Raw genomic sequence first — 16,854 nt, 5'->3', positions numbered from 1 at the left:
AAAGCGTCCTTGATGAGCAGGGAGCTGCCATTCCAGCACTGGACTTCCTAAGGATTTCTTTTCATAAAATATCAATTAATTTTTCATATTTAAAGCATTATTTTTCAAAGTGAAGCTAAACCTAACTATACTATAATTATTATTGTCATCATTATTTTATTAGCCCTAGCCCGCAATCAGTCTCTCTCACAGATCCCCTCTTTAGGCCATTAAAAACAGCCTAAATGTTATCAATAGTGCAAAGAATTTTGCCTTGGTTCTGATCTCTGTTGCCAACCTAATCATGTCTTTAATGAAGGGGTGCCTGGGTCCTCCCGGCCCCTGATGGCATGCATGGCATCACCACTGTTTTCCCTCTTTTGATTCCCTCTCTTTCTGCATTCCTGATTCTAGGTTTTCCCCACTTTCCATGGCTCTTCTCACAGAATTCTCAACTGACTCACTGAGACTGAATCACCCTGAAAGAGGAGAAGGATTTGGACTAGGTAGAAAGGACGGGGAAGCATTCCAGGTGGGAGAAAACATAAGCAAAAGGGGAAAGCAGATGGAGCATAATTTAGGGATTAGAAGGGGAGTGGCTGAAGGTTTCTGCTGAGGGTGGTAGGAGATCAGATTGAATCGGGAAGGCTGGTGGGACCTATGGAGGGTCTTCAAGGCCCAGTAGAGGAGTTTGGACTTGATCCTGGAGGAAACAGAGAGTTACTACAAGTTACTGAGCAGGACAGTGACACAAGGCAAGTGATGTTTCCAAAGGAATTAATCTGGCTGCAGTGTGCAAAACAGATTGAAGGCAGGAAGAGCCTGGAGACAGGGGGGCCAATATAAATCTTCCACCCGTTAATCAGTTGGTCAGACATTGTCAACAGGCTTTGAAAGGCCGTATGAAACAGCAAAATTAGAGTGTAATGATTTCAGTTAAGCAGAATAAGAAGTCTTAAACAAAGTCTTTCCCCAGAACTTCCCACACAGAGAAAGTAGCCAGCTTCCAAATAGCAAAAACGGGTTCAATCCTTTTGGAAAACAATTAGGCGCTATGGATCAAGAGCCTTAAGAATGTTCACATGCTTTGACCCAGTAATTCTACTTCTGGGAATGCTAGGGAAATAATCCAAACTAGAGAAAGGGGAGAAAAATGCCTGGAGATCTTAAACACAGAACACTTGATAATAGCAAATCATTAGAAACAATCTAAATGTTCAGCAATAGGGGGATGGTTAAGCAAACTATGGCTCTCGGGCTTCCCTGGTGGAGCAGTGGCTGAGAGTCCGCCTGACGATGCAGGGGATACGGGTTCGTGCCCCGGTCTGGGAAGATCCCACATGCCACGGAGTGGCTGGGCCCGTGAGCCATGGCTGCTGAGCCTGCGCGTCCGGAGCCTGTGCTCTGCAACGGAAGAGGCCACAACGGTGAGAGGCCCGCGTACCGAAAAACAAAACAAAACAAAACAAAACAAACAACTATGGCTCTCAATTAAATGTTACCCAGGCATGAACTCCAAAGGATAAGAGGACCAGGTAGATGACACAGAAAATGCCCATGACATTAATTTGAGGAAAGCAGGATACAAAATATGAGTGTGTATCACACAACGGTTACCCCCAGTATAGAAAAAAATCAGACTGAAAAGTAATATTCTAATCACTCCCATTTGTTTCATTAAAGTGGAGGGACTGTAGATTTTGTTTCTTTTCTCTTCAAAAAAATTTTTCCCCCAGTATGCTTTTGTTATAGCTATACCTTTAATTATAGGGAATGTCAGGAGAAGTCTTGCTTTTCTATTCATTCTGAATTGTTTGGCTTTTATAAGACTGTGTTAAATATGTATGACTTGTATTTTTTTAATAAGTGGTTTTTCAAAAAATATATATTAGTAAATGTGGGGAAACCATAAGAAGTGCTCATGTCATCACAGGCAAATACTTATATTCATCTTCTCTATGATGTGGTTTTTAAAAACTTAATAGGCTTTAGAGTGTATGGGGGGGCCTGAGTTTAAATCCCCCTTTAGCTGGATGACCATGGCTAGGTTATGTGTGAAGTAGGGAATAGCGCCTTCCTTGCAAAATTATTGGAGAAATCAGTGAGAAAATGTACAGAAATCTCTGAGCACAATGCTCTGCATTTAGGAGACACAGGGCAACGGTGGCTGTAAATCTCGGAAGCTGTTATTTTCTCCCTTCTGTGGTTTTCTGCCTCTCGCAGGCAGGCAGCTGAGAGTTTAAGGGGTGACCTCTGAGGAGGGAGACAGGAATCCTGAGCAGTTCCCCCAGCCACCTCCTGCCTTTGTGCTGCAGCCACCCTGGCTCTTCCCCACTCTGAGCCCACTGGGCAATCTCTTCTCCTTTCTCTGCCTTTGCAATGCTTTTCCCTCTGCCGGGACCTCACTTTTATGATGGTGTGTAATGAACCGCTTATAGAAGACAAAGTTTATTTTCAAAAGGAAGTTTTTTCTCCATATACTCAGCCAGCATGTATTTAAGAATGGTTTTATGTTTTTCAACATTTAGGTTGGAACATAAAGTGGCCTTTGTTTGCTTAAATCATTCTGTTATAGCTCCCTTGACCCCTGGTTTTATGCAAGTCCCAGTTTACAACCCTGTTCAAAGCTGCACAAGTCCCTTTGAACGGTTGCTGGGATTAGGAGAGAGACCGAGGGGGAGGAAGAAAAGGATGGCTTGGAGACCACCTAGGGCAAAGCAAATTGATGCCAAAAATGATTTTGGGGGATGCTGAATGACACCACTAATTTTCCCAACATCCTGCTTAATAAAACTTTCACACTGAGCCATATTTTCCAAGTTTCTCAAGGACTACTTAAGTGGGAACCCATTCAAAACCTTATTAAAGTCCAAGGAGATGTTTATTGGCTCTGCACGGACTGCTAAGCCTCCTGGTCTGTCAGGGAAGGCCTTGCTCCGACTTCGGTGTCCTCAGCACACTGGGCACTGAGGCTGTGGGAGGAGAAAGAGCCTCCTTCCTTCCCCGCCCTGGATTCTGTTCTTGAACCCAGGATGCGGCCAGTCTGGGACTAGAAACACTGGATGTGACTCTTTTTTTGGGGAGGAGGGCAATTAATAACCACCATTTATTGAGTTAGGTTAGGAATCCAAGATTCAAAGCCAGGGTTTGCTGGATTCCAAAGCAGCCCTATTACCATCACACTTCACTAGATGAAACTCAAGGCCACTAACATTGGGTTTTTACCTATTCACAGCATCTGCTAAAATTATAAATAGGTTCTTGTCCTCAAGTCTAATAGCAAGGAGAGAATACTAAGTAGGTAGTCAAGGCTTTCATTTTAAATAAGCTTGCTACAGGTATTATCATAGAATACTGAAGGCAGGGCGATGGGATGGGATCAGTTCCCTACTGGATGTTTACCACATCCAATTAAAAATATCCAGGAAGTAACAAAACCTAAAATGTGCTCCAGGGCTTCCCTGGTGGCGCAGTGGTTGAGAGTCCGCCTGCCGATGCAGGGGACACGGGTTCGTGCCCCGGTCCGGGAGGATCCCACATGCCGCGGAGCGGTCTGGGCCCGTGAGCCATGGCCGCTGAGCCTGGGCGTCCGGAGCCTCTGCTCCGCAGCGGGAGAGGCCACAACGGTGAGAGGCCCGCGTACCGCAAAAAAAAAAAAATGTGCTCCAACTAGACAAGGTAGATTTAAAGTATTCCTATTAATATGAAGCAATAAAGCACTGATGACTAAGATCTGATTATGGGTTGCCAAGGTTTGAATCTTTGCCCAACACTAAGCACCTTACCCTCGGGCAAGTTACTTGTGCCTAAGCTTCCTTTCATGTAAAATAGGCAAAATAAAACTTATTCCAAGTTTTTTATGAGTACATTATGTAAAGTGCTTAGAATGTCACATAACGTATTGGATGCTATAGAAATACTTATCATCAGTTTAAATAAAAAAGGTATTCTAGGGCTTCCCTGGTGGCGCAGTGGTTGAGGGTCCACCTGCCGATGCGGGGGACGCGGGTTCGTGCCCCAGTCTGGGAAGATCCCACATGCCGCGGAGGGGCTGGGCCCGTGAGCCATGGCCGCTGAGCCTGTGCGTCTGGAGCCTGTGCTCCACAACGGGAGAGGCCACAGCAGTGAGAGGCCCGCGTACCGCAAAACAAACAAAAAAAAGTATTCTAGTTTTTAACACTTTTCTGAGCCCTGCTGCATGAAAGGTCTAAACAACGCAGAACTAGCATGTAACTAGTTTAACAATGTATTTTTAAGTAGTAGGCTTCAAAGTTAAGTTCCTGATCCTCAAACCCAGCTACTTAATTTATGATGCAATTATGAGTAATCAACTTTTCCTGAGCATAACTATAACGCAACAGATAACCTTTCACTTATTTATTTTAAGTCCTTTTTTCATAGGAGTTTAGAGACTATTTTCAAACTAGTACAAATATTTTATAAATACTATCCGACAGTTTATTAACCAGTGGAGTAATTACACAACAAACTACCTCACATCTTTCAGGAAGAAAACCCACTAAATTTGAAAAGTAAAGACGTCACCCTCTGAATTCGGACACAAAATGTGCTTTAAATATTTGTTTGGGGGAAGGGACACACACTTCTCCTCAATTAAGAGAAACATTTATACAGTCTAGTTCTTTTCTTTTCTTTCCACCCATCATGCCACGAATTCATAGGGAATGGGCTCCAACAGTTCAGGCTCCTTTCCATTGGTTCTCACGAAGTGCGCTTCTCTGGGTGGTACCCAGAGAAAGGTACCCAAGTACCTTTCTCTTTGGCTTCCTTCTTTTTCTGATCATTTTCCTTCACCCGTTTCAGGAAGCTATCTTGGCTCTTAGGGTGCTTAATATGCTCGATACGCACATTAATTCTCTTGGCAAGAATCTTGCCCTTAACTTGTTTGTTTACGATGATGCCAATAGCATGCTGGGTAACATTGTAGACTTTCGCAGTTTTGCCATGGTAACATTTGTGGGGCATTCCTTTTTGAACAGTGCCCATTCCCTTGATATCTACAATATCACCTTTCTTGTAGATTCGCATGTTTGTGACCAAAGGAACAACTCCATGTTTTCTAAAAGGCCTAGAGAACATGTAGCGGGTGCCCCTCCTCTTTCCCTTTGTGTTGGTCATTTTGGCGAATTACTGGAAGATGGTGGTTCCAGCTGAAAGTGTATGTGACTCTTGCGCCACAGATTCTGCCCCTCCAAGAAGAGGGAAGCTAAAGGGGATGGTCACAGGAGAGAACAAAGCTGGGCTGGGACCGTGTTCTTTTTCCTTTGGGGCTACCACTGGCCCCTTTTGCCCCAACGCTTGCTCATAAGTCATCCGGTTTCCTTTTCTAGTCTGAGTGACACTGTGACGTGAACTGACTTAGAACAAAGGCAGGGGCCCTGTCTTAGGTGCTGTTGTAGTCCCAGCACCAGTCACCTATTGGATGGTCAGTGACTGTTTGATGAATAAAGGAAGGCGTGCATGTGTGAACAAATGGATAAGACTGCTTTTCATTCACTCCCACTCTAAGTCTTAGCCTCCTTGGCAGATGAAAAATTATGGCTACTCGTTGCTATGTGTCAGACCATCTTTCATTATTACTGATTTTTAAAAGAATTAGGACTTTAAAAGAAAAAACCCCTAGAACATTATTTAAGCACACAAGAACTCTGAATTCTATAGCCATGTGGAGCAGAGCTGCCCAGTGAACTGGAACCTCTCTGCTGACCTGTATATGGTGAGAGAGAAAAAGTCTATGTTCTTGAAATAAAGAGAGAAAAGAAGGAAGGGAGGGAGTGAGGGAGGGAAAAAAGAAGGAGAAAGAAGCAGAGAGAGATTGAGAAATAAATTTGCGTTCTGGTCCTATGGCCCTGACTGAGCCACTCGTGGCTTTGTAACCATAAGCCTCAGTTTCCCCATCTATAAAATGGGATGTTGGACTGGATGAGTTCTCAGACTTTGTGAGGACATCAGAATCACTTGGGGCATGGGGAGAGGGGCAGTGGACGCTGTTAAACATGCAGATTCCTGAGCCCCACCCCCAAAGACTTTAACTGGGGCCCTGGGAACGTGCATGTTTAACAAGCCCAGCTGCAGTTGTTTCAAGAGCTCACTTGGAGAAAACAAGACCCGATGGCCTCAGAGAGGATGTGGCTCTGACCCCTCAAGGTGGACAGTGGAACTGGGAGGTGTACCAGTATTCCTCGTCCCTTGCAGAAACAGTCAACCACTTTGGGGCATAGTTTAGCTCTGGTTTAGATGGGAATGAATCACGAGGAAGTGGTGGAGGCAAAGGGAATGGTACATTAGCATCTTAGAAACCAGCAGACGCTCTCAAGGTGGCCTTTGCCTTGGTTGTTAGGACTTGTTAAATAGGACCGGAGTTAATGCAGGTGTATTGTCTCCCTGGGCGGAGATGGATCAGTACCTCCCATCAGTACTGCTCTTATTGGCAGACACAGGGAAAGAGCTCAGATCTCCCGATTCCCAGTGTAATGGTTCTCCCAATGTACCATGTTGTAGGTAACTGCATATTTAGTAAACTAAAGGACTGAGGGATTATTAACAGTAAGTTTCTAAAACTTCTTACTTAGCCAGAGCAATGATACAGTTCCATTATAGACTGAGATTCCTACTCTAATGAAGTTAATGATAAAAATTCTAAGAGCCCTGGCGGTAAAGTCCACGTAATCCAGCCCACTGCACGGCGGCTGGATGCTCGGTGGCAACCGGAAGGGAGATGGTGACATCGATGCTGTGCTGTGCTTCTCGGAGGATGCCACTCTGCCCTGCCCAGGGACTGTAAATGGCTCTCCCAGGTGTTGCTGGGTTTCTTTCCTTTCCACAATCAGCCAACGGTCCCTGGACTACAGAACTGTGGACTGAGTCAAAGGAGGAGAGGAAGACAATGTTGGGCTAAGAGGGTGGTGTGGGAATGAGAGGGGCCCGGGCACACATCCAGACTGACAGGGTGCCCTGCGTGACCTGACTTGCCGTATGACTTCTCTATGCCTGTTCCCTTATTTTTAAAATGATGATGAGGTTCGTGATGTTAATGATACCTTCCTTGCAGGATTGTTGTAAGGTTTAAATTGATTTACTTGCTCAATAAATTATTTATTATTGATTGTGTTCCAGATCCTGTTCTAGGTACTGGGGGTAGAGCAGCAACTGAGACAGGAAAAGGCCTGTCTTCATTTGGGGGGATGGACAATATGCATATAAGTGTATAATGAAACTTCAGATGGTGATGAATGTGGTAAGAGAAATAAAGCAGGTGCAAGGCACAAAGGAGTGGGGTAGGCTATTTAGGTAAGGAATTCGAGGAAGATGTCCCTGAGGAGGTGAGACCAGAGCAGAGACCAGGAAGAAGTGAGAGAGTGAACAAGACAGTGGGTGACAGTCCTGGCTGTCAAATGCGAACAGAAGGACCCTCCAGGGTGGCCATTCCTCACAGGCCTCTGGACCCTCTGACAACTAGCAAAGAAGTGGGAAGCCACAGAAAGACAGTGTTCAACTTGACATTTCCAAAGGTCTGGGTCCCACCCTTGAGCACCACTGCAGGAAGAGGCAGAGAGAAAAAGAGAACACTTTCTTCCTGCTTCTGTTAGAGCCAGGAAAACCTTACGTTTCACGATCTGTTTACAAGCCCATCTCTCCCCTGGGATGTGGCTTCTGTAGGTAGGACTGCCTCTCACTTCTCAGGTGCCCCAAGGGGCCGTGGTGAGCCACACAGCCACTGGAATCCTGATTCTGTCAGGTACTTGCTGTGTGAATTCAGGCATGCTTCTTACCTTTCTGAGCCTCAGTTTCCTCATCTGTGAAATGGGGCATTTTTATAGCTAACCCACAGGGCTGTGGTGAGAATGAACAGGTCCTACATAATAAGTGCAAAATTATAAATTGCTCATTGTCAATGCCGGCACATAGTAAGTGCTCAATACATTTTGTGGAACGAAAGCTCTAAAGTAAGAAAATGCTGCGTGAAGAATTTCACATTAAGAATCGTGCCTTGGGGACTTCCCTGGTGGTCCAGTGGTTAAGACTCTGTGCTTCTACTGCAGGAGGCACAGGTTCGATCCCTGGTCAGGGAACTAAGATCCCGCATGCCCGTGCAGTGCAGCAAAAAAAGAAAAAAAGAAGAATTGTGCATTGCTCCCAGGAGGGACACAGCCATCATCTTGGAACACCTGTGGGACAGGCAAGTGAGCTAAACCCTGAATCTAACTCCTTGCTTCCGAGCCTCTTTTAATGTCTTGGTCTCAGATGGCAAACATGTCAAGCCATTAACTTGATAAGAACAGATATAGCACCTGACCTTGGCCTGAAGCTAAAAAGTGGCCCGTTTGCTTCGCGTCCTAGGCGTTGACTGTCTTCCAGCTCCTGCACATGGGGTCTCCCCCACCCCTCTCTGGAGCCATGTGTGGGCCCTGTGCTCCCCCCACCTCCACTGCTGGTGCTTGGTTGTAGTTGTTGCTGTGATTTATGGAAAGTGGTCTGAGAATCAGGTGAGCCAGGTAGAAGATAAAGCAGAGATCTGAGGATTTAGCCAGAGGCAAAATGTACCTTAAGTTCACGTGTTGCAAAGGTGAGACCAGCAAGAACCATCTTGGTTCACAATTACCCATGTAATTGTATAGGTTAGAAACAAGCAGCTCATGGTCCTGGCAGAGAGAGAATTTGAGGGGACAAGGGGAGAACACCTTAAGTGGCAGAACTTGTTGCTTGTGTGGGCTGGGCCTGTGGCTGGGGAGTGGGAGTGGATTTTGAGGGGCTGGCAGGAGTATCTGGTGGCCGAGGCCTAGGAAAGTGCCTCCCAGGGATCTCCTCCTTGCCTTCTCTAATTCCAAGCAAGCAACAGCATTTTATTTGCTTTCCTAAGACTCGACCCTGGCATGAAGAAATAATGGTGACCTTGAGACCCTGCGCTCACTCTGTCCGCCTTTATCTTGCTGTGCAAGCTGATGTAATGCAGATCGAATGTGTTGTCCACCTCCTGGCAACCCAGGCCCTCTCTGAGTCGGGGGGTGGGGGAAGCAGAGAGTGTTTACTGTCTTCTAAAAGATGGGGAGGTGACGGGAGGGCTGGTCCCCTCTACTTCTGCTCCTTGGGCACCTTGTCCAGGCAGTCCAGACTCAACTGAGTGACCCTGAGCAAGCTGAATTACTAATAAATCAATGTCGGGAATTGGTGTGTTTAGCTGGAGTGGGCAGCAGATCCAGGCCAAAGTGGTGTTTTACACTGGAGGTCTCTTTTAAATTTAACACTGTGTCTGTGAAATCAGAGTAAAAGTAAGGTGTCAGGATCCAAAGAGCTGGCTGACACTCCTTGGCTGTGTGGCTGTGAGCAAGTGCCTTAACCTTTCTCAGCATCCGTTTTCTTATCTGCAAAATGGGGATCATAATTCCTGCCACACCTAACACACAGGGTTCTTACGAGACTCACGTTTGGGCAAATCCACAACACATGATACCAAGTTAGAAAGTACACGGCTTCTCATGTATTTCCCTCAGACAGTGGTTGTGAGGTTCACCTGAGCTGTTAATGCAATGAGCAGCACATAGTAGACACTCGATAAATCATTATAAATAATTCTCATTGTTGTTTGGAAGAATTCTGTATGTGCAAATGTGATCTTGCACATGAGATGAGATGAGACCACAGAGCCATATAAAATATAAATCATTATCTTCATATTTTATTGATCTGCTAGGAGGTAGGGTGAACAGATGGGCACACGGCCATCTGTCTCAGCCCAGGCAAATGTCTCCCATCCAGGTGAATTTAGAAATCCCCCTGCCATCCTCCTTGCATTTGGTGGGTCGCTAATTCAGACCTACACACAGTCTCTTCCTCAAATATCATTTCCATCGCATTGTCCCTCTTGAAGCACAAGTGTCTTTTATGGGATATGACCTCAGCACCTTCCAATGTGGTGTTTGAAGAAACCTCCCTTCTCTGCGCCCAGGATCAGCACCTCTTCTCTATACCTCTGCTTATTCCTGGAGCCATCTCTGCTGGGTGGAACACCCTTGTCTCCTCTCTTTTTTCTTCAGACTCAACCCTTCTTCAACGTCCATATCAACTCCTTCCTTTAAGGAAACTTCCTCTAACTTCCCCGCCCCACAGATCACTCAGCTCGTATGGGGGGCTCAGTTTGTGTTCTGTGACTTTGCCTTTGCCTAAACATAACTTTCTAAACATTCTTTGAACCACGTGGCAGGGACCAGGTTTTCCATTTCTTTCGGATTCCTGGCCAGCGCTTAGTGGGATGTGCCGTGCAGAGGAGACCCACACTTCATTATCTACCTCCTTAGGCTCCTCTTTAGCAGCAGAAGCTCCCTGAGGAGCGGTGCTGTCCTTCAGTGAAACATCCTGTGTCAGATGCCAAAGTAGGTTCCTATACCTCCCGCCACACGCGGGTGGGGAGCCTGACCGGGACAAACCCTGCGTGACACACAGCTTCCCTACGCAGGTGTAATAGCTCTGGTTCTCCAATTTGGCAGAGACCTTGCAGCCAAAAGAAACCCATGCAAGGAGTACATCGGAGTCTTGGGTCAGCGTCTCTGCAGCAAACTAAAATTGTTCCCCTAGTTTATGTTTCTGATGTACCTGTAGACCAATGCGCAGGCTGTGTATCCCCTGCACACACATCTCCAGTTCTACTTCGTTTCTAGGCCGCCCTGAGAGTCCCAGAAACTAAGACATCTGAAAGGATGCTATGTTGTCACTGGTGGGCAGGCCCTTAGGAAGAAAGAGCAGTCCTGAGCTTGCTTCAATGTGCACATTTGCTCCCAAGTTTCTCTTCTCTCCTTTGGGTCTGTTCACTCAGCATTTGTGTGTGTGCTTGGCAACCGGGGATATAAGATAAATAAGATCCTATCTCCTCTGGAAAATCTCACAATCTAGTGGAGCTTCCTACCCCACTGGTAGGAGGCCTCTAGGAGGGCCCTTGGGTTCCTGTTCTTCTCTCTTGCTCCCCTAAGTATTTGGGGTTAAAGACCATTTTGAGAATTTTCTTTTTTGGCCATGCCATGCGGCATGCAGGATCTTAGTTCCCCGACCAGGGGTCAAACCTGTGCCCCCTGCAGTGGAAGCTCGGAGTCCTAACCACTGGACCACCAGGGAAGTCCCCAGAATATTTTTAAAGCTATGGATTCTGCCCCCAGAAAAAAGTGCACACATAATTTGCATAAAACTCCAGTGGCTTTACAGACCTCATGATGCCATCCATAAACCCTACAGGCCCTAGGCGAGGAATACTTCTACTAGTATTCCTAGTGAGGAATCCTAGTGAGGAATACTTCTGCTTTTTTAAAAAAATCAACAAGGATGAGGAGAGGAGAAACAACCTAAAAACTGAACACAAATAGGAACAGATGAACCTAACTCTATTTCAAATAAATCATATTGCCACACTGAAAGGAGAGTAAATAAACAAACAGAAATGAACAAATATTGAATTCTAGTTAGAAGGAATTTTTCCTGTAGTGGTATGGGTTAGCAGTTCTGAAATACTTTTTGTGTGTTGTAGAACTGAGCAAATGAATAATATACTGGGGCTAATGAGAGCCACTTCTTGCTGTTAGAGAAGAGAGTTACAAACATGGAGAAAGGGAAGATTAAAATGAGTCTTGTGGTGCTGAATTGGAATGGAGGTATCTGTATGAGTTCATGACTGTGTGCATGTGTGTGAGCGTACAGATAGAGAAATAAATTAAGATATAAACTTATTATTTATATTTCTTAGTTCTGTGTACTAAAGGGCTTAGAAGAATACCCAGTAGCATTGAGCACACCTGGCACCCAGATCTTGGTTTCTAAATACCATTCTCCACTAAAAGGAACCAGGGCTCCTTGGATAAATGGCTGGTTTTAGGGGTGAGAGAGGGAAGGTGCAGATGAGTCTAGAATATCATGAGCCTAGAATACCAGAAGACAAGGAAGTGCTAAAAATGTAATGGCGATATGTCAAAAAGAACAGAGGAGTCAGAAGGGGCCCTCATTGATCAAATCTTGGACCATCTGAACATCGACATAAATAAGAATGGCACCGGAAATTCCCTGGTGGGCCAGTGGCTAGGACTTCATGCTTCCACAGCAGGGAGCACGGGTTCGATCCCTGGTTGGGAACTAAGATCCCTCAAGCTGCATGGTGTGGCCAAAAGAAAAAGCATTTTTTAAAAGTAAGAATGGTACTATTACAGTACAATATTCATAGAATAAAATAAAAACCTATGAGCTCATACTAATGTAAATAATTAAATAGAGAAGAAGGGATAGCTCTCCCTTATAGCAGAATAGCAACTAATAAATACAGAGACAATGAGGAAGTTAGAATATTATCATTGTGCAACCATTAGTAGTAAGAATTGATTCAAACAAGAATTATCAATGGATCATAAAACTTGGAAGTTTGGTGAAGAATAGGATACCTACATAAACTAAAAGCACCTCCCTGCAAATTACTTATTAACTACAAAGGGAAAATTAGTAATTCTACAATGGTTTAGCCTGGTGAACACAACCATAAACATTTAATTAAAGTTAACAATACCAATAAAGACACAAACTGACCTCATATGCCTCCTGCTATATTGCTCTGAGGACTCGGAGTCATTTCCATGGTACACCTGCCAAAACAGCACAACCTGAATCTAATTGTGAGGAACCATCAAGAAAACCAAACTGAAGGGTGTTCTACAAAATAACTAGCCTGTAATATCCACACACACAAAATCAGGTTCATAAAAGATAAAGGAAGGCTAAGGACCTAATCTGGATTAATGAAGACTAAAAAGATATGGACAGTAAATGCAATGTGTGATCCTGGATTGGATGCTGGATCAGAAAAGGAAATAGCTCTAAAATAGGACATTGTCAGAGCAGTTGGTGAAATTGAACATGAACTGTGGATCAGGATAATAATTTTGTGTCAATGTTACATTACCTGATTTTGATAAATGTGCTGTGGTTAATATAAGAGAAATTTCTTGTTCTTATGAAATATACACTGAAGTATTTATGAATAAGGGGGACATAAACGGTTCAGGAAAAAATGTATGTGTGTGAGTAGATTAGATACATAGATATAGCTAGATAGATGATATATAGATAGATGAATAGATAAAATGATAAACCCCATGGGACAGAATGTTAGCAACTAGAGCATCTGGGTAAAGAATATATGGGAGTTCTTTATACTTTTTTTTGCCAACATTTCTAAAATTGTGAAATTATATACAAATTAAAAGTAGAAAAATATTTGCACTAAACTGGAACTCTCATGCATTGCTGGTAGGAGCATAAATTGATACAACTTTGGAACGAAAACTAAACATATACATTCCTAGGACCCAGCAAGTCCACTTTTATGTTTTACAGAAAAGAGTGCTTATGTCCACTAAAGGACAGGTACCAGAATGTTTATAGTAGTAAAAATGAGCAATGGAAAAAAATTAGAAGCAAGCTAAACATCCGTCAACAAGAGAATGGATAAATCCATTGTGGTGTATCCAAACTCCACAGCAATGGAAGAACCAACAGCTGACTGCAACAACACGGATGAATCTTCAAGACATCATGTTAAGCCAAAGAAACCAGACACAAAAGAGTATATATACCATGAATCCGTTTTCCTGAAGTTCAGGCACAGGCAAAACTAATCTATAGTAACAGAAGTAAGAATAGTGGTTACCTTTGGGAGATGGTACTGTGAGAGGACACGATGGAACCTTCTGGATTTTTGGAAACATTCTCAGTGTAGTAGTTACACAGGTGCATACCTATGTAAAAATTCATCAAGATATGCACTTTATGTGTATTATTTAAGCATTTTACATATGCTACTTTGAAAGGTTTTAAAAAAGAAAGAACTAAGTAAAGTCAGAAAAAGACAAATACCATATGATATCACTTATATGTGGAATCTAAAATATGACACAGGGACTTCCCTGCTGGTCCAGTGGTAAAGAATCCGCCTTCCAATGCAGGGGATGTGGGTTCGATCCCTGGTCGGGGAATTAAGATCCCACATGCCTTGGGGCAACTAAGCCTGTGTGCCACAACTACTGAGCTCCCACCCCTCAGTGAGACAGCCCGCATGCTGCAAACTACAGAGCCCACGCGCCCTGGAGCCTGCACGCCACAACTAGAGAGAAGACCGCGCCACAACAAAGACCCCACATGCTGCGACTAAGACCCGACGCAGCCAAAAAAATAAATAAATAAACAAAAACAGACACAAATGAATACATCTATGAAACAAAAACAGACTTACAGACATAGAGAACAGACTTGTGGTTGCCAAGGGGGAGCATTGGGGGAGGGAAGGACTAGGAGTTTGGGATTAGAAAAGAAAAAAGAAGAAAGAGTACTTACTCTAACTCTCACTTTCTCCACCCAGTCTATGGCTTTAGCTGTAACCTCTGTGCAGTTAACTCATTAATCCATATTGCAGATCCCCAAAATCTACTCAGGCCTCAAATACATGTTCATAACTATATTATTCCTCCCCAGAAAATTTGCCTTCCTTTCCAGAAATGTGCAAAAGCTGTTCAAGACGACTCCTGTCTGGGACCCTAAGCACCACTGATCTCCAGGTTCAGTCCATTCAGCTCCCTGTATGTCCCTCCAGTTTGTCTCTTCCTCTCCTCACCGTCAGTGCCTTCGCTTAGGCTTAGGCTCCCATAATTTCCACTTGGGCCCCATCATCAGCCTCCTCACTGGTCTCCTTGCCTCCTTTCCTACAATCTCTGTATTAACTCCCCGAGGCTGCTGTAACAAAGTACCACAAACAGGGTGGCTTCAGAAATGTACTCTTTCACAGTTCTGGAGGCCAGAAGTCTGAAAGCTAAGGTGTCTACAAGGCCACGCTCCCTCTGAAAGCTCCGGGGAAGAATCTACCAGCCACTTCTGGGTTGCGGCCGTCCATGGCTTCCTTGGCTTGTAGCTGCACAACTCCACTCTCTGCCTCCGTCTTCACATGCCTTCTCCTCCCTGTGTCTCTGTTTCCTTTTCTTAAAAGGACACGAGCAATTTAATTTAGGGCCCTCCCTAATCCAGTGTGATCTCATCTGAATCCTAACTAATTACATCTGCAAAGACCCTATTTCCAAATAAGGTCACATTCTGAGGTTTTAGGTAGACACAAATTTTAGGGAGGACACCGTTCAACCCACTACACTCCCCCTTCATAAAGCTATTCTCTGGCTGCCAGAATAACCTTTTAAAAACCCAAAGCTGACCATGGTCCTCCCTGCATTAAATCTCTTGGTGACTTACCATTAGGCCAGATGACAAAATAAAACCCAGATTCCTTAATATTAGGGAACGAGCTCAAAAAGACTTTAGCTTCTGTCCTCAAGAAGTTTATAACCTGGGGCTTCCTTGGTGGCGCAGTGGTTAAGAATCTGCCTGCCAGTGCGGGGGACACAGGTTCAATCCCTGGTCCAGGAAGATCCCACATGCCACGGAGCACCTAAGCCCGTGTGCTATGGCTACTGAGCCTGCGCTCTAGAGCCTGCGTGCCACAACTACTGAAACCCGCGTGCCTAGAGCCCGTGCTCTGCTACAAGAGAAGCCACCGCAATAAGAAGCCCGCATACCGCAACGAAGAGTAGCCCCCGCTCTCAGCAACTAGAGAAAGCCCGCGTGCAGCAACAAAGACCCAACGTAGCCAAAATAAATAAATTTTTTTTTTTTTTTTTTTTTTTTTTTTTTTTTTGGTACGCGAGCCTCTCACTGTTGTGGCCTCTCCCGTTGCGGAGCACAGGCTCCGGACGCGCAGGCTCTGCGGCCATGGCTCACGGGCCCAGCCGCTCCGCGACATGTGGGATCTTCCCGGACCGGGGCACGAACCCGTGTCTCCTGCATCGGCAGGCGGACTCTCAACCACTGCGCCACCAGGGAAGCCCAAAATAAATAAATTTTTAAAAAAAGAAGTTTATAACCTAATTGGTAGACAATCGTTAACATACCATGGAGTGAATAGTGAGTCTAACATCTAGTTATATGGGACACTAGTAATAATAGCACGTGCTTACACAGTGCCTGCTGTGTGTCGGGCCTGGTTTTAAACACTCACTACCTACATTTTAGCCCCGTTAATCTTCAAAAACAGTATTATAAGATAATACAGCTATTATAAGATAGCTACTGTTGTTACTTCCAGTTCACAGATGAGGAAATGGAGGCAAGAGGGGCCAGGACCTGTCCAGAGTTACACACTCATGAGTAAAGGGTGTGCTGGGAGTTGAACCCAGTAAGAGCAACACCAGAGAGTGTGCTCTTAACCACAATATTACACAGCCCCAAGGGCATCACACCTGATTCAAAGTGAGCATTCCGACTTCTGTGAGCATCACGACTTGTATCAGATCTCAGTTTCCCACTGCACAGTTTCCATGTTGCTATTTATTTCTCTCTATTATCCAGTAGACTTTGAGTTCTTTGGCAGCAGGAGTTGAGTCCAGTTAAGGAATTACATCATTTATTTAACAGTTTTTCAGTGCTAGCCTACTAAGTGTGCAGCACTGTTCCAGGCCCCAGTGAAGTCATGAAGAATAAGACCAGAGTAAAGAAAGCACCTGCTCTCATGAAATTGACATCCTGCTTGGGAAGGAGGCTGGTGCTGAAACAAGGAACGGTTAGAATGACCATCATATAGTCAAATACCCTGTTTTATTTTATTTTTCATACACGTTATTACTATTTGATAACGTGTATGAAAAATAAAACAGGGTGACATGAGAGTGACTGAGGACATTGCTTTAGATTGGGTGGCCAGGGAAGACTGTTTGAGGAGGTGACATCTGAGCACAGACTCAAACGCTCAGAAGCACCCCACCATCCAAAGGTCCAGGCAAAAATGTTGTA

The 16,854-nt window shown here is 44.6% G+C and overlaps 1 protein-coding gene, 1 non-coding gene and 1 pseudogene across 8 annotated transcripts in view; 2 read left to right on the top strand and 1 right to left on the bottom strand.

Annotated features, from left to right (window-relative positions):
- Window positions 1-16,854, top strand: part of ENTPD7 (ectonucleoside triphosphate diphosphohydrolase 7) — a 139,552-nt gene that overhangs the window by 42,419 nt on the left and 80,279 nt on the right. The gene's annotated exons all lie outside the window — the stretch shown is intronic.
- LOC132439723 (large ribosomal subunit protein eL21 pseudogene) lies at window positions 3,364-6,889 on the bottom strand (annotated as a pseudogene).
- Window positions 8,000-8,072, top strand: TRNAR-UCU (transfer RNA arginine (anticodon UCU)). Its single transcript has one exon. It is a non-coding gene; the product is annotated as a tRNA-Arg (tRNA).

The sequence above is a fragment of the Delphinus delphis genome, chromosome 16 (assembly GCF_949987515.2).
Source record: "Delphinus delphis chromosome 16, mDelDel1.2, whole genome shotgun sequence".
Lineage (NCBI taxonomy): Eukaryota > Metazoa > Chordata > Mammalia > Artiodactyla > Delphinidae > Delphinus > Delphinus delphis.
Note: the sequence above shows the minus strand (reverse complement) of the source record. Positions and strands in the feature narration are given on the sequence as shown.